General features: G+C 39.0%; 1 non-coding gene across 1 annotated transcript; it reads right to left on the bottom strand.

The window, feature by feature from the left end:
• Window positions 1-8871: 8871 nt before the first annotated feature.
• On the bottom strand, window positions 8872-8979 carry LOC112745977 (small nucleolar RNA R71). The gene has a single exon (XR_003173880.1). It is a non-coding gene; the product is annotated as a small nucleolar RNA R71 (small nucleolar RNA).
• Window positions 8980-23269: the final 14290 nt, after the last annotated feature.

The raw sequence follows: 23269 nt of genomic DNA, 5'->3' as shown, positions 1-23269 counted from the left end.
TTCAAATTTTAAAATCATATCTTTTTTAAAATCAAATTTCAAAATTTTATCTTTTTCTAATTTCAAATTTTAATTTCAAAATCTTTTCTTATCTTACTTCTTACCTTATTTTAGATTTAAATCTTTTCTTATCTTATCTTTTATTTTTATTTTTATTTTTATCTTTTCTTAATTAATATCTTATCTTCTCTCTCTTATTTTCCAAAACCTCCTAACTAACTCTTCTCTTCCTTAATTTTTGAAAATAATATCTCTTTCTTCTCATTCTTCTTTTTCAAAACCTCCTAACTAACTCTCCTCTTTCTTAAATTTTGAAAATCATCTCTCTCCTTCTCTCTCTTCTTTTTCAAAACTACCTAACTAACTCTTATCTCTCAATTTTCGAAAACTTCTTCCTCTTCTCTTTCCTCTATTTTTCAAAATTTAACATTTAAAATTTAAATTCTTTTTAAATTAATTAACTTATTTTTTTGAAAATTAAGTTAATAAATAAAATAAAATAAAAAATATTTTAATTCTTATTTACTTTTTCTATTTATACTTCTCTTCTTCTCAAATCTATTTATTCAAATTACTCCTCCTCTCTCTTTTTCCATCTTCAATTTTTTATCTTCTTTCCTTTCTTGATCACATCTCACAGGGAGTCCTCTATTCTTTGACATAGAGCTCCCATTTTTCTTCTCTCTTGTTTTCTTTTTTCTGTTTATGTATGTAGGAACACTAAAGTCACTATGGATCTAAAAGAGAATATCCAAATTAGGAGACCTCAAGGCTCGTATTTATTTAACATTTCTATTGACCTAGATGACTTTGAGGTCATCATAAACCAGATCATGCTATTACGGCAAAAGTGCCAATTTCATGGACACCCACAGGAAGACCCCAGTAAGTTTATCTCCGACTTCCTACAGTTCTGTGACACTATAGAGGTCAATAGAGTGAATTCTGAAGCCCCCAGATTGAAACTCTTCCCATTTGCTCTGAATGCTCAAGCAAATGAATGGTGGCATAAGGAACTCAGAAGAAATGTGAACACCTGGGATGAGGTTATTAACAATTTCTTGAACAAGTTCTCTCCCTCACAGAGACTAGCAATGCTAGTGATAGATGTCCAGACCTTCAGGCAGAAGGAGCGTGAGTCTCTCCGTGATGCCTAGGAGAGGTACAAGCTGATGTTTAGAAATTGCCCCCCCATGTATTGTCTAGATGGGGCAAGATGATCATCTTCTATGAAGCTATCTCTGAGATGGCCAGAGAGACAATAGATCACTTTGCAGGTGTTTCTCTGGACCTAATAGAGACACATGAAAAGGCAGATGAGCTCATTGAGATAGCTGCCAATAACTAGCACTTATACTCCTGTGAGGAGACCCCAGCTAGGACAGAAGTTCTAGACATGAAAACCTTAAAATAAGGTGAGCCAGTAGTCTTCACCAGGGAGGGCAAATCTCAGGAGCATGCTACTGAGGGACTTAAGGCAAGCAAGGACCAAGAGGTTCCTGAGACTGCCATTGAGCACGCCCCTAATGAAGAGAAGAAACCTCAAGTTGATTCATTTTAGGGCGTACAAGAGGAGTTTGTGATGATCACAAAGCTCCCTCTTGCGGAGATGAAAGAATCGCAAGAGCCACATTTCCTTGGCGTGCAGAAAGGATTGGCAGATGAGTAGTTAGCTTATTACCCAGCAGCCCTTAAGGAACTGTAAATTAATATCTCCTTTACAGAGGTAATTGAAAAGATGGACCTAAGGGGAGATAAAATAGAGATACTTACTAAGAAGTACAGTATCCTAATTCAGCCTGAGCTGCCAAGAAAGATGCCAGATCCATGAAGCTTTCAGATCCTATGGACTACTGGAAAGATCATTTTTGACAAAGCCATGTATGATCTTGGCTTAAGTTTAAAACTGATACCTTCCTCTGAGGTTGAATATGGAAAAATTGGGAAGGCATTGAACGCTAGTGAAGAAGACTTCACTGGGTATTCAACGCCCAACCTGGCAGCAAGCCTGGCGCTGAACGCCAGCGAGGAAGCCCTCATTGGGCGTTCAACACCCACATACCCAGGGAAGCTAGCGTTGAATGCCAGCAAGGACATCCCTGCTGGGTGTTAAATGCCCAAAATGCTAGAGGGACTGGCGTTTAACGCCAGTCAGGGTAGACAGCAAGGGCGTTCAATGCCCAATAAGCTGACAGAGCTGGCATTGAACGCCAGTCAAAGCACACCCTTTGAGTGCTTATAGCCAACTCAAGAACCCTTTGGTTCAGTAAGAGCTACCTCAGAAGCTTCCAGACCCTGGACGCTTTCTGATTCTTTGCACCATAGGCACCATGACATTTGAGAAGGCTCTGTGTGACCTAGGGTCAAGTATAGTAATGGAGAAGTTGGGAATCCAAGAGGTTACCTTGCATAAGGACTGGATGGTATTCAAGGTCCTTGACCCTCCATTACCCCTTGACAAGGGAGGCACTTGCATAAAGGATTCAGCATCCAAGCCTCCTCCCTTTCTCTTGTTAATTTCCCTTTGTATGCCTCTTTTATGTTGATGCAATATTGTTGGATTTTGATTTCCTTTTAATGCAATTTAGGTTCTATGTTCCTTTGTTGTTGATTGAGTTGTTGTTATTGTTTCCTTGCAATTGGTAGTTGTTAGATTTTGTTCTTGTTATCATTTTATCTTGCTTTCCTTTTATGCCTTACAAGTGTTTGACAAAATATTTGAAAGGATGTTAGAATAGAGTTTTTGAGCATTCTTGGCTTGGAAAAGGAATTAGGTAATCTTGAGTCATATACGCTTTTTGACATCACTTTCATATACTTTCATATACTTTTTAGTAGTTTTTGTTTAGTTTTTATTGAGTTTTTATAGGTTTTAGTGTTAAATTCACATTTTTAGATTCTACTATGAGTTTTTGTATTTTTGGGCAATTTCAGGTATTTTTTGGCTGAAATTGAGGAGCTAGAGCAGAAGTCTGATTCAGAGACAGAGAAAGCACTGCAGATGCTATTCGGATCTGACCTGCCTGCAATTGGAAGAGCTTTTCTGGAGCTACAGAAGTTCAAATGGAGCGCTCTCAACGGCTATGAAAATCTGACTTCCAGAGCTTTCCAGCAATATATAATAGTCCATACTTTGCTTCGGATTAGAAGGCCCAAAACTGGCATCCAACACTAGCTACCTGCCTCCCTCCAGGCGTCCAGCCCAAAGAACAGAGCCCAACGTCCAAAGGCCCAGAGAGAACCCCATAGCTGGTGTTCCAGCCCCAGAGACCTCATGGCACGTGGATCTCATTAAAGCTTAGCCCCAACACTCACCAAGTGGCCCCAGAAGTGAATTTTAGTACTAAATAGACTATTTTACTCTTATTAGTCATTTGTTTAGTATTTAAGGGATTAGATTCATGCTATTCAAACACTTCTTTCATATCTCATTCAGCATACACGTTTTTACTTTGTATTTTCCTTTCAGTATGAGTTTCTAAACCTCCTAGGTTGAGGGGAGGAGCCCTGCTGACTCCTATGAATTAATAAAAGTATTACCGTTTTTCTTCGATCCGTGTTTGATCAATTCAAAAATGTTTATTCGTTCTTCATCAATATGAATGTGTTGAACTGGCATAAGGTTATCACATTCTACATGGGTTCAGAGTGCGTCTTTCATCGGACAATGATGAACCACCAACTTAAATACACGTCTCTCAGACGGCTAATCCACAACTTCGTTGGGGACTTTTCGAGACATCAGTTCAGCTGATTTCCGAGGAGATTAGGGTCTCTGTGGAAGAGGCTAGAACACTCCATTTGTTTACCAAGAGTGCCTGCATGCCTTTGAAACTCTGAAGGCTAAGCTTATCATTGTACCTGTCATTTCTATACCCAACTAAGACTTACCATTCAAACTAATATGTGGTGCCAGTGACCATTCCATTGGCACCGTTCTGGGATAGAGACATGACAAGCTTCTGGATGTCATTTATTATGTCAGTCGCGTTCTAAATAACGTACAAAAGAACTATACTACCACAGAGAAGGAATTCCTTGCAGTGGTTTATGCCATTGACAAGTTCAGATCTTATTTAATAGGATCTAAGGTCATTATCTACACTGACCAAGTTGCTCTTAAATATCTACTCACCAAGCAGGATTATAAACCCAGGCTGATAAGATGGGTACTACTCTTGCAAGAGTTTGATATAGAAATCAGAGACAGAAAAGGGTCGGAAAATCAAGTGGCTGACAACTTGTCTCGGATTTAACCAGTAGAAGGGACATCTCCTCCCTCTACTGAGGTGTCTGAAACCTTCCTGGATGAGCAACTCTTTGCCATTTGGATAACACCTTGGTTTGCAGATATTGCAAATTACAAGGCTATAAAGTTCATCTCCAAGGAATACAGTAGGCAACAAGCTCAAAAACTCATTCATGATGCAAGATACTACTTGTGGGATGAACCATATCTCTTTAAGAGATGCTCGGGCGGGATAATTTATTGCTGTGTGTCTAAAGAAGAAGCACAGAAAATCCTATGGTATTGCCATGGCTCAGATTATAGAGGATACTTTGGAGGTGAGCGAACAGCCACAAAGGTTCTCTAAAGTTGTTTCTACTGACCCACACTCTTTAAAGATTCCCGAGAGTTTGTCCGTTGCTGTGACAGTTGCTGAAGGGCTGGCAATCTCCCTCATGGTCACGACATGCCTCAGCAAGGAATCCTAGAGATTGAGCTGTTTGATGTATGGGGTATTGATGAGCGGATAATTTATACCCTTTTGGCATTGTTTTTACATAGTTTTTAGTATGTTTTAGTTACTTTTTTTATATTTTTATTAGTTTTTATTCAAAAATTACATTTCTGGACTTTACTATGAGTTTGTGTGTTTTTCTATAATTTCAGGTATTTTCTGGCTGAAATTGAAGGACCTGAGCAAAAATCTGATTCAGAGGCTGAAAAAGGACTACAGATGCTGTTGGATTCTGACCCTCCTGCACTCGAAGTGGATTTTCTGGAGCTACAGAAACCCAATTTGCGCACTCTTAATTGTGTTGAAAGGTAGACATCTTGGGCTTTCTAGAAATATATAATAGTCTATACTTTGCCTGAGATTTGATGCCCCAAACTGGCGTCCAAATCCAGCCTAAAACATCTTGGCGTAAAACGCCTAAACTGGCACCAGAATTGGAGTTAAACGTCCAAACTGGCACCAAAGCTGGCGTTTAACTCCAGGAACAGCCTATGCACGTGTAAAGCTCAATGCTCAGCCCAAGCACACACCAAGTGGGCCCCATAAGTGAATTTCTGCAATATCTATACTTAGTTACTCATTTTCTGTAAACCTAGGTTACCAGTTTAGTATAAAAACTACTTTTAGAGATTTATTTTACATCTTTGATCACTTTTGATCTTTGATCAGTTTTATGCTATTATAGACCATTGTTCATGTTTGGATGCTGGCCTCACGGCCATGCCTAGACCTTTTTCACTTATGTATTTTCTACGGTGGAGTTTCTACACCCCATCGATTAAGGTGTGGAGCTCTGCTATTCTTCATGAATTAATGCAATTACTACTATTTTCTATTCAATTCACGCCTACTTCTTCTCCAAGATATACTCCCGTACTTAATTCAGTTAAGTCAGAATGAAGGGGTGACACGTGACAATCACCCAATCTTCGTTACTCGCTTAGCCAAGATCGCGTGCCTGACAACTACAAAGCGGTCTACATGATGTTCAACGTAGTCATTGGATGACAGCTGGAGTATATTCTCTTGGATATCTAATACACGGACCGAGTCCGTGAGATTAGTATCTTTGTGGTATATGCTAGAACAAAATGGGCAGCCATTCCTGGGATCCGGAAAGTCTAAACCTTGTCTGTGGTATTCCGAGTAGGATCCAGGAAGGAATGACTGTGACGACCTTCAAACCTGCGAATGTTGGGCGCAAGTGACAGTGCACAAAAGGATCAATGGATTCTATTCTGACGTTAGCGGGAACCGACAGATGATTAGCCATGCGGTAGCTGTACCTGGTATTTTTCATCGGAGACGAGAAATCCGACAGTTGATTACCGTAGAGGACCATTTTCACTGAGAGGATCTTACAGCTTGCCATGGAAGGAAGTAACGCATGGTTGGAAGAAGGCCATAGGAAAGCATAGGTTCAGAAGCAACAAAGCATCTCCAGACGCTTATCTGAAATTTCCACCAGTGAATTACATAAGTAACTTTATTTTACTTTATGTTTTATTTATATTTTAATATCAAAACCTCATAACCATTTGAATCCGCCTGACTGAGATTTACAAGATGACCATAGCTTGATTCAAGCCGACAATCTCCGTGGGATCGACCCTTACTCACGTAAGATTTATTACTTGGACGACCCAGTGCACTTGCTGGTTATTTGTGCGAAGATGTGAAAAGTGTGGATCACAATTTCGTGCACCAAGTTTTTGGCGCCGTTGCTGGGGATTGTTCGAGTTTGGACAACTGACGATTCTTCTTGTTGCTTAGATTAGGTAATTTTATTTTATGTTTAATCTTTTTATTTTTAATTTCAAAAAATTTTTTTCCAAAAAATAAAAATTTGTTCTTCAGAATTTTTAAGATTGAATTCTAGAGTATCATGAGATATGTTGAAGCCTGGCTGGCTGTGAAACCATGTCTAATCTTTTGGACTGAGGCTTCCACTTCTCATTGACATGCTTGTATGTTTTATGCTAAAGCTTGGCTTTGGCCATGTCTAATCTTTTGGACCGAAGCTTTCACTTAAAGCTTGGCTGGCCATTGGCCTTGTCTAATCTTTTGGACTGGAGCTTTAGACTAATATTGCATGATTCCTGGGATTCTTATTAAAAATTTTGTATCCCTTTATTTTCTTTTTTTCCAAAGTAATTTTCGAAAAATACAAAAAAAAAATTAATAAATCATAAAAAAAACCAAAAATATTTTGTGTTTCTTGTTTGAGTATTGTGTCAAATTTTAAGTTTGGTGTCAATTGCATCTTTTTAATTTTTCTTTAAATTTTCGAAAATTCATGCATGTGTTCTTTCTTGATCTTCAAGTTGTTCTTGATGATTTTCCTTGTTTGATCTTTAAATTTTCTTGTTTTGTGTCTTTTCTTTTTTTCTTGTGCATTTTCGAATTCACAGTGTCTAAACAATAAAAATTTTTAAGTTTGGTGTCTTGCATGTGTTTCTTTTCTTAAAAATTTTCAAAAATATGTTCTTGATGTTCATCATGATCTTCAAAGTGTTCTTGGTGTTCATCTTGATATTCAAAGTGTTCTTGCTTGCATTATTAGTTTTGATCTTAATTTCTTATGTCTTGTGTCTTTTTGTGGTTTTTCCCTTTCTTCATTAATTCAAAAAAATCAAAAATAATATCTTTCCCTTATTCTTCTAATAAATTTCGAAATTTTGAGTTGATTTGGTCAAAAATTTTCAAAATTTAGTTGTTTCTTGTTAGTCAAGTCAAAATTTCAATTTAAAAATTTTATCTTTTCAAATATTTTTCAAAATAAAATCTTTTTCATTTTCCTTCTAAATATTTTAAAAAATTTTAAAATTGATTTTCAAAATCTTTTTCTTAGTTTTATTTCATATTTTCAAAATTAATACTAACAATCAATGTTTTGAGTAAAAAATTTTCAAGTTGTTACTTGCCTATTAAGAAAGAATCAATCTTTAAATTCTAGAATCATATCTTTTAGTTTCTTGTTAGTCAAGTAATCAACTTTAATTTCAAAAATAAAATCTTTTTAATTTCCTTTAAAATCTTTTTCAAAATGATTTTCAATCATATCTTTTTCAAAATTTAATTTCAAAATCTTTTTCTAACTTCTTATCTTTTCAAAAATTGATTTTCAAATCTTTTTAAATTAACAACTTGACTTTTTGTTTGATTTTAAAAGTTTTCTATTTCAATCATATCTTTTTTTAAAACTGCCTAACTACTTTTCTCTCTCCAATTTTCGAAAATAACTAACCCCTTTTTCAAAATTCTCTTTTTTTAACTAATTGTTTTAAATTCTAATTTTATTTTATTTTCCTTCTTAAATTCGAATTCTAACTTATAATTAAAATAAAAACAAAAATATTTTTCTTTTTAAAATTTGAATCTCTTCTCTCTCTCATCTCTTTCTATTTATTTATTTATTTATTTACTAACACTTCTCCTCTTCTTAAAAATTCGAACCCTCTCCCTCTCTCTGTGTTCGAATTCTTCTTCTTCCTTCTTCATTCTATTCTTCTATTCTTCTACTCACATAAAGAAATCTCTATACTGTGACATAAAGGATTCCTTTTCTTTTCTGTTCTCTTCTTTTATATATGAGCAGGAACAAGGATAAGAACATTCTTGTTGAAGTTGATCCTGAACCTGAAAGGACTCTGAAGAGGAAGCTAAGAGAAGCTAAAGCACAAAACTCTGGAGAGGACCAAACAAAAATTTTCGAAAAAGAAATAGTTATGGCAGCCGAAAATAACAATGGTGGAGATGCAAGGAAGATGCTTGGTGACTTTACTGCACCCACTTCTGACTTCTATGGAAGAAGCATCTCAATTCCTGCAATTGGAGCAAACAACTTTGAGCTTAAGCCTCAATTAGTTTCTCTAATGCTGCAGAATCGCAAGTTTCATGGACTTCCATTGGAAGATCCTCATCAGTTTTAGCTGAATTCTTGCAAATCTGTGACACTGTTAAGACCAATGGGGTTAATCCTGAGGTCTACAGACTTATGCTTTTCCCATTTGCTGTAAGAGACAGAGCTAGGACATGGTTGGACTCACAACCTAAAGAAAGCCTGAACTCTTGGGAAAAGCTGGTCAATGCTTTCTTGGCCAAATTCTTTCCACCTCAAAAGTTGAGCAAGCTTAGAGTGGAAGTCCAAACCTTCAGACAGAAGGAAGGTGAATCCCTTTATGAAGCTTGGGAAAGATACAAGCAATTGATCAGAAGGTGTCCTTCTGACATGCTTTCAGAATGGAGCATCCTATGTATATTCTATGATGGTCTGTCTGAATTATCCAAGATGTCATTGGACCACTCTGCTGGTGGATCTCTTCATCTAAAGAAGACACTTGCAGAAGCCCAGGAACTCATTGAAATGGTTGTAAATAACCAGTTCATGTATACTTCTGAAAGAAATCCTGTGAATAATGGGGTGACTCAGAAGAAAGGAGTTCTTGAGATTGATACTCTGAATGCAATATTGGCTCAGAATAAAATATTAACTCAGCAAATCAATATGATTTCTTAGAGTCTGACCGGAATGCAAGCTGCATCCATCAGTACTAAGGAAGCTTCCTCTGAAGAAGAAGCTTATGACCCTGAGAATCCTGCAATGGAAGAGGTAAATTACATGGGAGAATCCTATGGAAACACCTATAATCCTTCATGGAGAAATCATCCAAATTTCTCATGGAAGGATCAACAGAAGCCTAATCAAGGCTTCAATAATAATAATGGTGGAAGAAGTAGGTTTGGCAATAGTAAGCCTTTTCCATCATCTTCTGAGCAACAGACAGAGAATTCGAAGCAGAGCCTCTCTGACTTAGCAACCATAATCTCTGATCTAAGTAAAACCACTCACAGTTTCATGACTGAAACAAGGTCCTCCATTAGAAATTTGGAGGCACAAGTGGGTTAGCTGAGTAAAAGATTTATTGAAATCCCTCCTAGTACTCTCCTAAGCAATACAGAAGAGAATTCAAAAAGAGAGTGCAAGACCATAAACACGTCCAACATGGCCGAACCTGTAGAAGAGGGAAAGGCAGTGATTTCCACTGAAGAAGACCTCAATGGACGTCTACTGACCCCTAAGGAGTTCCCTATTGAGGAACAAAAGTAATCTGAGGCTCATATAGAGACCATAGAGATTCCACTAAACTTTCTGTTGCCATTCATGAGCTCTGATGAGTATTCTTCCTCTGAAGAAGATGAAGATATTGTTGAAGAGCAAGTTGCTCAGTATCTAGGAGCAATCATGAAGCTGAATGCCAAGATATTTGGTAATGAGACTTGGGAGGATGAACCTCCATTGCTCATCAATGAACTAAATACCTTGGTTCAACAGAAACTTACCTCAGAAGAAACCGGATCCCAGAAAGTTCTTAATACCTTGCATCATAGGCACCATGACCTTTAAGAAGGCTCTGTGTGACCTTGGTTCAAGTATAGACCTCGTGCCACTCTCTGTAATGGAGAAACTAGGGATCTTTGAGGTACAAGCTGCAAGAATATCACTAGAGATGGCAGACAAATCAATGAAATAGGCTTATAGACTTGTAGAGGATGTCCTAGTGAAGGTTGAAGGCTTTTACATCCCTGCTGACTTCATAATCCTAGACACTGGGAAGGATGAGGATGAATCCATCATTCTTGGAAGACCCTTCTTAGCCACAACAAGAGCTGTGATTGATGTGGACAAAGGAGAGTTAGTCCTTCAAATAAATGAGGACTACCTTGTGTTCAAGGCTCAAGGATCTTCTTCTGTAACCATGGAGAGGAAGCATGAAAAGCTTCTCTCAATACAGAGTCAAACAGAGCCCCCACACTCAACTTCTAAGTTTGGTGTTGGGAGGTCATCATCAAACTCTGAGTCTCTGTGAAGCTCTCTAAGAGCTCACTGTCAAGCTATTGACATTAAAGAAGCGCTTATTGGGAGGCAACCCAATGTTATTCAATTATATTTATTTATTTTCCATTATTATTTTATGTTTTCTTTAGGTTGATGATAATGTGAAGTCATAAAAATAGCTGCAGAATTAAAGCAAAATGAAAAACAGTATCAAAAATAGCACACCCTGGAAGACAGACTTACTGGCGTTTAAACGCCAGTAAGGATAGCAGAATGGGCGTTTAACGCCCAGCCTGGCAGCATTCTGGGCGTTAAACGCCAGAATGGGTAGCATTCTGGGCGTTTAATGCCAGAATGAGGTGTCTAGCATCTGGCTGGCGTTAAACGCTAGAAATGGGCAGCAGACTAGCGTTTAACGCCAGGAAAGATAGCAGAGCTGGTGTTTAACGCCAAGAAAGGTAGCAGAGCTGGCGTTTAACGCCAGAATTGGCACATAGAGGGCATTTGAATGCCAGAATGGTGCAGGGAGCAGAATTTCTTGACACCTCAAGATCTGTGGACCCCACAGGATCCCAACCTACCCCACCACTTCTTCTCTCCTCTTCACAACTTTCCATAACACTCTTTCCCAAATACCCTTCACCTATCAAATCCTACCCTCTTTCCTATATCCTCTTCACTACTCACATCCATCCATCATAAACCCCACCTACCTCACCATTCAAATTCAAACCATTATCCTCCCAAACCCACCCTTTCTCACACGGATTCCCTCTCTCTCCTACCTTATAAATACCCCTCCTCACTACCTCCACTTTCACACATCACAAATACTTCTTCCCCCCTTGGCCGAACCACTCACCTACCTCCATCTCTTCCATTTTTTCTTCTTCTACTCCTTTCTTTCTTCTTTTGCTCGAGGATGAGCAAAACCTTTTAAGTTTGGTGTGGAAAAAGTCCTGCTTTTTTTTTTTTGTTTTTCCATAACCATCAATGGCACCTAAGGCCGGAAAAATCTCTAGAAAGAGGAAAGGAAAGGCAATTGCTTCCACCTCCGAGTCATGGGAGATGGAAAGATTTATCTCAAAAGCCCATCACTAAAAAGAGGATGGAGCAAACAAGAGAGCCCACTCATGAACCTCAACAAGAGCATGAGGAAATTCCTCATTAAGAAATCCCTGAGATACCTCAAGGAATGCACTTTCCTCCACAAAACTAATGGGAGCAACTCAACACCTCCTTAGGAGAATTGAGTTCCAACATGGGGTAACTAAGGATGGAGCACCAAGAGCACTCCATTATCCTCAATGAAATCAGAGAGGACCAAAGAGCCATGAGGGAGGAGCAACAAAGGCAAGAAAGAGACATAGAGGAGCTCAAGCACTCCATCAGATCTTCAAGAGGAAGAACTAGCCGCCATCACTAAGGTGGACCCGTTCTTTAATTTCCTTGTTCTTATTTTTCTATTTTTTGAATTATATGCTTTATGTTTTGTCTATGTTTTTGTCTTTACTACATGATCATTAGTGTCTAGTGTCTATGTCTTAAAGCTATGAATGTCCTATGAATCCTTCACCTTTCTTAAATGAAAAATGTTTTTAATTACAAAAGAACAAGAAGTGCATGGTTTCGAATTCTATCTTGAAATTAGTTTAATTATTTTGATGTGGTGGCAATACTTTGTGTTTTCTGAATGAATGCTTGAACAGTGTGATGCGGGCAGAAATTGGTGAATTAAAAATTGTTAATTTATATGCGTTGCAAGTATAGTTTTTAACTCACCAGAAATCTGCCTATCAATTTAAAAAGGTGTCACAGAAAATTGAAATTAAAATACTGGGAGTATGAATCCCAGGTCGTCTCCCAACGAGTTGTAGAAAAGTGTGCTATTTTATTAATCAGATGTTTTCAAAAAGGTTTGAGTTGAGTGAACAGGGAATTAAATTGGAGAATTTGAATAATGTAAATAAAAGCCTTGATTGGGAGTTGATTAGTTGGAATTCCTATTATTGTTGGAATACTCTCAAGATTAATTGACAATTAAAGGTTGTCCTATTTATTTATCCTTTACTAGGTAAGGGAAAGTCAAATAAGTTGGAATGCTACGTCTGTTCACAAGTTGCAATCCACTTAATTAAAAGAGATTGGTGTTAGTGACTAGAAGGCAATCCAACCATAAACCCAATTACAATTTTTCTTTCAAGCTTTCCAACTCAAGGGTTCCTTTCAATCAATTCCTCGTCAAGTTAGGGAACTACTCGCTCATTGTGAATGTAAAATTCATAGCATATGAAAAGGAATTAAAGAAAGACATTGTAAATAAAAATCAAAATAGTCAATTAAAAATAAAAGTGATCCTTGTATTAAATAATCCTAAAAATATTTCAACGGTAAAATTAAACAAAGAAAATGACATGGAAGAGTAAAGCCAAGTAAAGAAAACGAACTAGAATGACGAAGACTTGATGAGGTAATAGCTCTTCTCAATATCCCAATGCAAAAGCAAGAGAAAATTAAAATCCTAAGAACTATGAATGTGTAGAGAGAAAACCTAGGGGAGGAGTAAAAACTAGATCTGAAACTAAAAACTGTGTAGAATGAATGTTGTCTTTGGTTTCTGCATGTTCTCTGGCTCTAGTATGTTATTCTGGGCCGAAAACTGGGTCAAAATCACCCCCAGTGAATTTTGCAGATTATGCAGATCGCGCATGTCACGCGATCGCGTCATCCATGCGGACGCGTCATTCGCGTTTTTCCCTGCCACGCGTTCGCGTCGTCCATGCCTCCGCGTCACTTGTGCTTTTCCAATCCGCGCGGTCGCGTGAGCCATGCGGCCGCGTCACTGCGATTTCTCCTCTTCCGCGTGGTCGCGTGAACCATGCGGCCACGTCACTTCTCGCTGGTTATCTCCTCAATTTCTTGTGTTCCTTCCATTTTTGCTAGCTTCCTTTCCAATCTCCAACTCATTCATGCCCTATAAAGCCTGAAACGCTTAACACACTGATCACGGCATCGAATGGAATAAAGGAGAATTAAAATGCATAATTAAAAGTCCCCAGGAAGCAGTTTTCAATCATGTAATAATTTCAGGAAGGAAATATAAATGCATGCTAAATTAATGAATAAGTGGGTAAGGATCATGATAAAACCACACAATTAAACACAATATAAACCATAAAATAGTGGTTTATCAACCTCCCCACACTTAAACATTAGCATGTCCTCATGCTTAATTGAAGGAGATAAAATAAATAAGTATGAACATGTAGAAACTCCTGCAATGTAATGCAATCCTATATATATGAATGCAACTATATGATTCTTGCCCACTTGATCAAAAGCAAATAAGCTTTTCAAAATAATTACAAATCAAATTCCACCAATTCTATCATTATACAGTAAGACAGATAAAAGTGCAAGAAGATAGCTCATGAAAGCAGGGAACATGGAAATTCAAGCATTGAACCCTCACTGATGATGTATGTACGCTTTAATCTCTCTAGTGTATAGGGTAATCACTCTATCCTTCTTTAATCATGCTCTCTAACTTTTGTTCTTCTCCTAACCAATCAATAACAGTTAATATACCAATGCAAACATCATGAGGTCTTTTCAAGGTTGTAATGGGGCCAAGGTAGAGGTAGGGATACATTTATGGTTAAGTGGGCTTATAAATTGAATCTTTAATTAACCCAAGCTTTAACCCAACCTATATATATTTAGTATAGCCTTAGAATTCATACCTAGCTACCCAAAATTCCCTTTTACATTCCATACTCATGTATCAACTTTTTATTTTAATTTTATCATATGTGCATTGATCTTTGAATTCTTAATTCAGCATTGGGGTGATTTTGTCCCCTTGTTTATTTATTGATATTTTATATATATATATATATATATATATATATATATTTTATAGACATAAAAATAAACATAGCTTATCAATGCACATAGATTTTTAATTCTTATAGTTTCACATGAGTAGGTATCCAAATTTCCATTGTATTATCATGACACACTCCCTTAATAACTTTTGTTCCCACAATTTCTCATACTTAACTAGCACACACAATTCTATCTTAAGCTAACCAAAGATTCAATTTGGGATATACAATTGTTTTTCCGCTTAAGGCTAGTAATGTGGTGAAATATAGAACAAATGGGATTTAAAGGCTCAAAGTGGTTAACAAAGGTAATTGAAAAAGGGTAGGCTTAATTTGGATAAGTGAGTTTAAACAAATAACGGCCTCAATCATATGCAAGCATACAAATATAATAAATATTGGACATATAGGATGAAACAAAGTATAGATTACAATCATAGAGAAGTAAACACACAAGAATAAAATATTTATGGTTAAATAATGTAACCATGCATAAAGGCTCAAATCTTCACAGGTTGTGTGTTCTTTAGCTCAAAAATCATGTTCCAAATACAACTTCAAGCAGATTTATCATAAATTTTTTTTTTAAAAATAAGTGAAATTTTGTTCCAAAGATAGAGTCTTAGAAGAAACTTATTGTCTTTTCAATCAAGTAGAGCATGCATGCAACTAACCTATTACTATGCAATTTATCCTATTCTATAAAAGAAAGAAAATTTGACTAAGATATCCTAATTTATTGGTGCTAGGGAAGAGAAATTACCTCCAGAAGTTAGGTACTGACCGACCTCACCACACTTAAGGCTTTGCACCGTCCTCGGTGCCATCTGTCAGGAACAGGGGTGGGCTGGTAGCAGTATCTCCACAGTCGGGACCATCATGGCTCCCTGTGCTGGTAAAGAAAGTGGAGTCCGAGGTGTTTGAGTCATTGAAGTGTACCTTGAGTAGCTCCTTGAGGTGTTTAAATCGGCGCTCGTTGCGGCGCTCTCTTAACTTCGCTTTCTGTTCTTGCCGATCCAACCTTTCGATTATCTGCTGGAGCAGTTCGTCTGTTGTAGGTGCTTGTGGTGTTGAAGAAGAAATATCTTCAACCGGTGCAGTAGGAAGGCTTGTAGTGGCTGTTGGAGGTCTGAGGTATTTCCCATTAGGGACATACTGATCATCCCGTGGAAGCATGGCTTTGGTGTCCCCAGCTCTGTAGGAGACTCCGGCTACTGAGACAAGGTCTGAGATTAAGGCGGAAAAAGGTAAGTTGCCCGCGATTTGGACGTGTCCCATGGCATTCCGGATATGTCTTGGTAAATTCAGAGGCTGGTCTGTAAGGATGCACCATAGTAGAACGGCCATGTCCGCAGTGAAGGAGGACTCGTGAGTGCTCGGAAAGACGTAATGGGACATGATCTGTGCCCATACGCGAGCCTCCAAGGTAAGTGCTGAAGCTGATATTCCCTTAGGGCGGGTATGATGGTATCCGTAGATCCAACGGCTTCCAGGTAGTGTGATAACTCTGAGAACAGCTTTCTAGTCAAATTGGTACATCTGGCGCTTGAGTGCGGCTTCTTGAAAGGCGTCCAATCCATCTGGAATAGGGGGAAGACCTAAAGCTTTTCGAATGGCCTCCTCTGTAATGGGGACTTGCTTCTGACGGACAAAGACAGACTGCAGGGTAGGCAGGTGGAAGTTAGAGTAGAACTCGACTAACCAAGAAAGATTGACCTGCCTTGGTTGTCTCTGTAGGAAACCCCATTGTCTTCGTTCAATTTGCAGCTCAACAAAAGTAGCAATATTGGGCGGGAGGATAAGAAGGTGTTCGTTGTTGTAGCTCCTTTCAGCCAGGATGGGGAACATCAGCTCGCAGTAGCAATTGGAAAATCGCGCAGTGTCCTTTGCTTGAAAGGCTTTCTCCTTTTCATCAACCTTTATGATCCTCTTAACTCTTTTTGTTGAGGGCTTGATTGCAGTTGAAGAAGGCTCTGCCACTAGTGCTCTTTTAGTTCCTCTTCTTGCTGGGGGTTTGGGAGTAGCTTTCTCTTTTCCTTTCTTGGTGGCCATTCTGAAAAAGGGAAGAGAAAGTAAATTAAACTCAAAGAGATATATAGCAAGGAAGAGAACGGAAAAGGTGGTAATGGATGCACATTAGGAGGTAACTGACATTAACACACGCTCATGAGTACATGTAAAAAGTTATCAGTGGAAAATAGCTAGTGCATATAATGACAAGTGAATGCAAGGTGTTTATTGGCATGCTGGAAAAAGGCATGAGTAGCATAGATCAAGCATCACTTTGTAACAAACCATCACGTTTGTATTGGCAATTAAATTTAATTAATATAATAGTAGAGGGAGTTTATGAAAAGCAAGCATTGAATAGTAGAAAAGAATAATGTAGAGAAGTGCATAATGCCATATGGACTTTTTCACTAACACATAGCATGCATGGTGAATAAGGTATAGAAAGTATTAAAGTGAACATGCAAGCAACCCTTTAAAGAAAATAATATATAATTGCCAAACAATTTGCAACAATTCACAAGCATATAATGAAGAATAATGACTCAAATAAAATGCTAACACCATGTAAAAAGGGAAGAAGAATAAGGAAAATATGAATAATGAACAGAAAAAGAAAAGAAAAGAAAATAACATATAAAATAAGAAGAATGATAGAAAAGGAAAGAGGGAGGAAGAAAATAAAACCTTGTTAATGGAGGTGAGAGAGAGAGAGTGAAAGGGGAGATAGAAGGAAGAAGGGAGAAGGAAGAATTAAGGAGGGAAAAGAAAAATTAGGATTTGGAGAGGAAAAAGATAAGATATTTTGGCAATTAAGTTTGAGCTGTACGGCGCAAGCGACGCGGCCGCATGGGGCACGCGTTCGCGTGATTGCGCTTTAGTTCAGGTGACGCGGCCGCGTCAGTCACGCGGTCGCGTGACCCATGTTGTGCTTCTGCCGCGAGTGCAGCCTCGCGCCTGCACAACTCTCTGTTCGAAATTGATATATTTGCCAAATTTAGGGTGACGCGATCGCTTGGGGCATGCGATCGCGTGAGTGGGCTTCAGAAGGGAACAACGCGGATGCGTGGGCCATGCGTCCGCGTGCGTTCAGCACCAATCCAGCACCACTCTCGCACAATAATTTGTTGTGCACCCTTTTTACGTCGAAAATCAGGGCACGCGGCCGCGTGGGTCACGCGGTCGCGTGAGAGGCCGTTATTCCCATGAGACGCGGACGCGTCGGCGATGCGGTCACGTGGGACGATTTGTGCCACTGGCACACCTCCAGCCATGCTCCAGCGTGACTCTCTGTTCGTTTTTATTTTCTCCCCTCTCCTTGCGATGCGGACGCGTCGCTGATGCGGTCGCGTCACGCAGCGTTTTTCTTTAAATAAGAATATGCAAATGCAGATGCACAAAATGTACTGATAAAGAGAAGAGTTATTGAATAGAAAAACTAAAAATAAAGAAAAGAACGATCATACCATGGTGGGTTGTCTCCCACCTAGCACTTTGCTTTAACGTCCGTAAGTTGGACGCTCCACTAGCTCAATCTTCTGCTATGTGGAGATCTTCCAAGAGGATGATCTCAAGCTCCTTATTTTTCTGCATCTTCTCGCCATGGTATAGCTTCAGGCGTTGTCCATTAACTTTGATAGGTTCAGAACTTGAAGGATGACTTAGGTGATAAACTCCGTACGGTTTGGCCTTCTCTACTCTGTATGGACCTTCCCATCTTGATCTCAACTTACCCGGCATGAGCCTCAATCGAGATTTGTAAAGGAGGACTAAATCCCCAGGTTGGAACTCTTTTCTCTTGATGTGCTGATCATGTACAGCCTTCATCTTCTCCTTGTATATTCTTGAGTTCTCATAAGCTTCTAGGCGAAGGCTCTTCAGTTCTTGCAGTTGCAACTTCCTTTCAGCTCCGGCTTTCTCAATTCCCATGTTGCACTCCTTGACTGCCCAAAAGGCTTTGTGCTCTACTTCAACTGGGAGATGGCAAGCTTTTCCATAAACTAAGCGGAAAGGACTCATCCCAATGGGTGTTTTGTACGCTGTCCTATATGCCCAGAGTGCATCTTGTAGCCTGGAGCTCCAGTCTTTTCTATGAGGTTTGACTATCTTCTGCAAGATACGCTTTATTTCTCTATTTGACACCTCGGCTTGCCCATTGGTCTGAGGATGGTATGCTGTTGCAACCTTATGAATTATCCCATGCCTCTTCATTAATCCTGTTAGTCTCCTGTTACAAAAATGGGTGCCTTGATCGCTCATGATTGCTCGTGGTGATCCAAAGCGACAAATAATATGGTTTCTCACAAAGGAAACAACAGTGTTAGCATCGTCAGTGCGGGTAGGAATTGCTTCCACCCATTTGGAAATGTAATCCACAGCTAACAATATATAAAAATAACCATTAGAATTTGGAAATAGACCATGAAGTCAATGCCCCAAACATCAAAAATTTCACAGAAAAGCATAATTTGTTGAGGCATCTCATCCCTCCTGAATATATTATCAAATTTTTGGCATGGAAGACAAGATTTACAAAATTCAGCAGCGTCTCTAAAAAGAGTAGGCCACCAGAATCCACAGTCTAAGATATTTCTAGCTGTTCATTAGGGGCCAAAATGCCCTCCGCTCTCAGATGAGTGACAGGCCTCTAAAATGGACTGGAATTCTGATTGAGACACACAATGTCTAATTACCTGATCAGCGCCACATCTCCATAAATATGGGTCATCCCATATATAATATTTAGACTCGCTTTTCAGCTTGTCTCTTTGATGCTTAGAAAATTTTGGAGGAAATGTGCGGCTAACTAGATAATTAGCTACAGGTGCATACCAAGGAAATACCTCAGATACTGCTTGCAAGTTATCAAACGGAAAATTATCATCTATAAGAGTAGAATCATCTTTAATGTGTTCAAGGCAACTCAAGTGGTCTGCCACTAAATTCTGGTTACCACTCCTATCCTTTATTTCTAAATCAAATTCTTGTAATAGCAGTATCCAACGTATAAGCCTTGGTTTGGACTCCTTTTTAGCTAATAGATACTTTAAAGCTGCATGGTCCGAATACACCACTACTTTAGTACCAAGTAAATAAGCTCGGAATTTATCCAGAGCAAAAACAATAGCAAGAAGCTCTTTCTCAGTAGTAGTATAATTGGACTGGGCAGCGTCTAAAGTCTTAGACGCATAAGCTATAACAAAAGGATCCTTACCTTCACGCTGAGCTAGCGTTGCTCCTACTGCATGGTTGGAAGCATCGCACATGATTTCAAACGGCTGACTCCAGTCTGGTCCTCTCACAATTGGGGCTTGAGTCAGGGCGGATTTCAGTTTATCAAACGCTTGTTTGCAATCCTCACTGAACTCGAACTCAATATCCTTCTGCAGTAATCTGGATAAGGAAAGTGCTACCTTACTAAAGTCCTTAATAAATCTCCTGTAAAAACCTACATGGCCAAGGAACGAACGGACTTTCCTCATAGAGGAGGGGTAAGGTAAACTAGAAATAACATTCACCTTTGCTGGGTCTACAAAAATGCCATTATTAGATACCACATGTCCTAATACAATCCCTTGTTTTACCATAAAATGACATTTTTCAAAATTCAATACAAGGTTTGTATTAACACATCTATCTAATACTCTAGATAATCCATCTAAGAAAAGGCTAAAAGAATCACCATAAACGTTAAAATCATCCATAAAAACCTCCATACAGTCCTCAATAAGATCAGAGAAAAGACTCATCATACACCTTTGGAAAGTAGCTGGTGTATTGCACAAACCAAAGGGCATTCTCTTGTAAGCATAAGTCCCAAAAGGACATGTAAAAGTGGTCTTTTCCTGATCCTCAGGAGCTATATGAATCTGGAAATAACCTGTGTAACCATCTAAAAAATAATAATGTGATTTACCTGACAGGCGATCCAGCATTTGATCAATGAATGGAAGTGGGTAGTGATCCTTACTGGTGGCTTGGTTGAGACGCTTGTAATCAACGCAGACTCTCCAAGCATTCTGAACTCTAGTTGCTATGAGCTCTCCATGTTCATTCTTCACTGTAGTGATTCCAGACTTCTTGGGCACCACTTGTACTGGGCTAACCCATTCACTATCTGAAATAGGATAGATGATACCTGCTTCCAACAGTCTGGTCACTTCCTTTTTGACAACTTCCAAGATAGTGGAATTTAATCTTCTTTGGGGTTGACGGACTGGTCTTGCTCCCTCTTCTAAAAATATTCTGTGCTCACATACTTGAGGTTTGATGCCTACTATTTCTGCCAAACTCCACCCAATTGCCTTCTTATGCCTCCTCAGTACATCGAGTAACTGCTCTTCTTGTTGTGAAGTGAGTTTCCTTGCAATGATAACTGGAAACTTCTTCTCATTTTCAAGATAAGTATATTTGAGATGTGGAGGAAAAGGTTTTAATTCCAACTTCTGATTATGGGCAGGCTCTGGATTGTCTGGAGCTTGTGAAAATGCTGAGGTGCCCTCATTGTCAGTCAAGAGGGTCCCCACACTTGGACCTTGTCCAGTGTGCCTCTCTTCTAACTCTTCCTTGTGAACTTCAGCTACAGTTTCATCTATGACATCACACTGGAAGATAGAATGATCTTCTGGAGGGTTGTTTATGACTCCATTCAGATTGAAGATTACTATTCGGCCATCTATTTCAAAAGAGTATGTTCTTGAAAAAGCATCCAATTTGAATTTTGATGTCTTCAGGAATGGTCTTCCAAGTAGGATTGATGATGGCTTATCTGAGTCATTATGGGGAATCTCCAAGATATAAAAATCAGTGGGGAATGTAAGCCCTTTAATGTTCACTAAAACATCTTCAGCAACTCCAGCCACTGTAATAATGCTTTTATCTGCTAACACAAAATGAGCTGCCGACCTTTTTAAAGGAGGGAGCCTCAAAATATCATATATAGACAAAGGCATTATACTAACACATGCTCCTAAATCACACATGCAATCATAAATTACTACTCCACCAATAGTACAACTAACTATACAAGGACCTAGGTCGCTACACTTTTCAGGTAATCCTCCCATTAAAGCAGATATGGAACTACCTAAAGGAATAGTTTCTAATTCATTAATTTTGTCTTTATGAATACATAAATCTTTTAGAAACTTTGCATATTTAGGTACCTGTTGAATAACATCAAAAAGAGGAACAGTTACCTCAACTTTTTTGAATATTTCTACCATTTTGGGATCGAGCTCCAGCGGCTTCCTGGGCTTCCTTGCAATTTGTGGAAATGGAATGGGAGTGGTGTTTTTTACAGTGTCTGCGCCTTTTGGTGCTTCCTCCTGTGGTTGGGCTTCTTCTTTTTCAGTTATATCCTGTATGTCCTCTTTCTCTTCAACATCTTCTATTTCTACTACCTCTTCAGCTGAGGCGTGTTCTGGTGAGCTTAGCTCCTCCTGATTCCTCTCCTGTAGTGTGGTTCCGGACCTCAGGGTGATGGCATTAATACCTCCCTTTGGATTGGATAATGGTTGAGAGGGGATTCTAGTGGAGCTTGAGGGTTGGTTACTGGAATTTTTCATTGATCCAATCTGTGAGACAAGAGCTTGCAAAGTAGAGGTTAGACCATTCAGGCTGGCATTAATGTTATTCATAATGTTATTTTCCATGGTCTGTTGTCTCCGCTCAAAAGATTGTAATAACTCTTCATTAGAAGATGAAGAAGGATGAGTAAATTGAGAGGTCTGCTGTTGGGTATTCTGTGGTCCTTGGGATTGCCTCAAGTGAGGTATTCTGTAAGGTTGACTCTGCTGCCTATTGTTGTTATTATTCCACCTCTGATTTCCCTGATTATCTCTGCCTCCTCTGTTATTGTTGTCCCTCCAATTCTGGTTAGAATTATCCTGCCATCCATGGTTATGATTTCCACCTTGATTGTACCCTTGGTTGGGGCGGTCATAGAAGTTATGAGTGGACGCCACCATGTTGTCTTCCTGCTGGAGTTGCAGGCATTCATCAGTATAATGGCTATAATCAGCACAAATTCCGCAAACTCTCTGTGGGACTAACTGTTGGCCTTGCTGTGGTGGAGGATGCTGAGCTTGATGAACTTGTTGTTGATTCAATTGCATTTGCTTCAGCAAGTTGGTCATTTTACAGATACTCTGAGCTAGAGCAGCAGTCTCTCTGCTAGAGGATACTTCTGCAACGACTTTTGAACGGCCTTGTTTCTGCCTGTGGTTCCTAGTGGATTCAGCTAAGTCGCTGATTAATTGCCATGCCTCATCAGTGGTCTTGTACTTCTTCATAGACCCATTGCTAGCACTTTCCAATGTGGTCTTATCTTGGGGCCTCATGCCCTGTGTGATATAGCTGAGTAACACTATCTTGTCAATCCTGTGGTGGGGGCATGCTTCCAGAAGATTATTGAAGCACTCCCAGTATTCAAAGAGAGTCTCGTTGTCATCTTGAACAATCGTGGAAATGTCTTTCCTTAGTTTATCAGTAACTTCAGATGGAAAGAATTTTTCCAAAAATTCTTTTCTAAGTGTATCCCAGTTGGATACATTTGCTAGGGGTTGAGTGTAATACCACTCTCTTGCTTTTCCCTCAAGAGAAAACGGGAAAGCATTCAACAAAATTGAAGTTTCATCTACACCATCACGCCTGATAGTAGAACAGGTTGCTTGGAAATATCTCAGGTGCTTGATAGGCTCTTGAGCTGGTAAGCCATGAAACTTGGGCATCAAATTGAGCAGTGCAGTCTTTATTTCAAAATCTGTAGCCACCGCTGAGTGATGCGCTTG

This window comes from Arachis hypogaea, chromosome 14 (assembly GCF_003086295.3).
Source record: "Arachis hypogaea cultivar Tifrunner chromosome 14, arahy.Tifrunner.gnm2.J5K5, whole genome shotgun sequence".
Lineage (NCBI taxonomy): Eukaryota > Viridiplantae > Streptophyta > Magnoliopsida > Fabales > Fabaceae > Arachis > Arachis hypogaea.
This window is presented reverse-complemented; position numbering and strand designations above follow the sequence as displayed.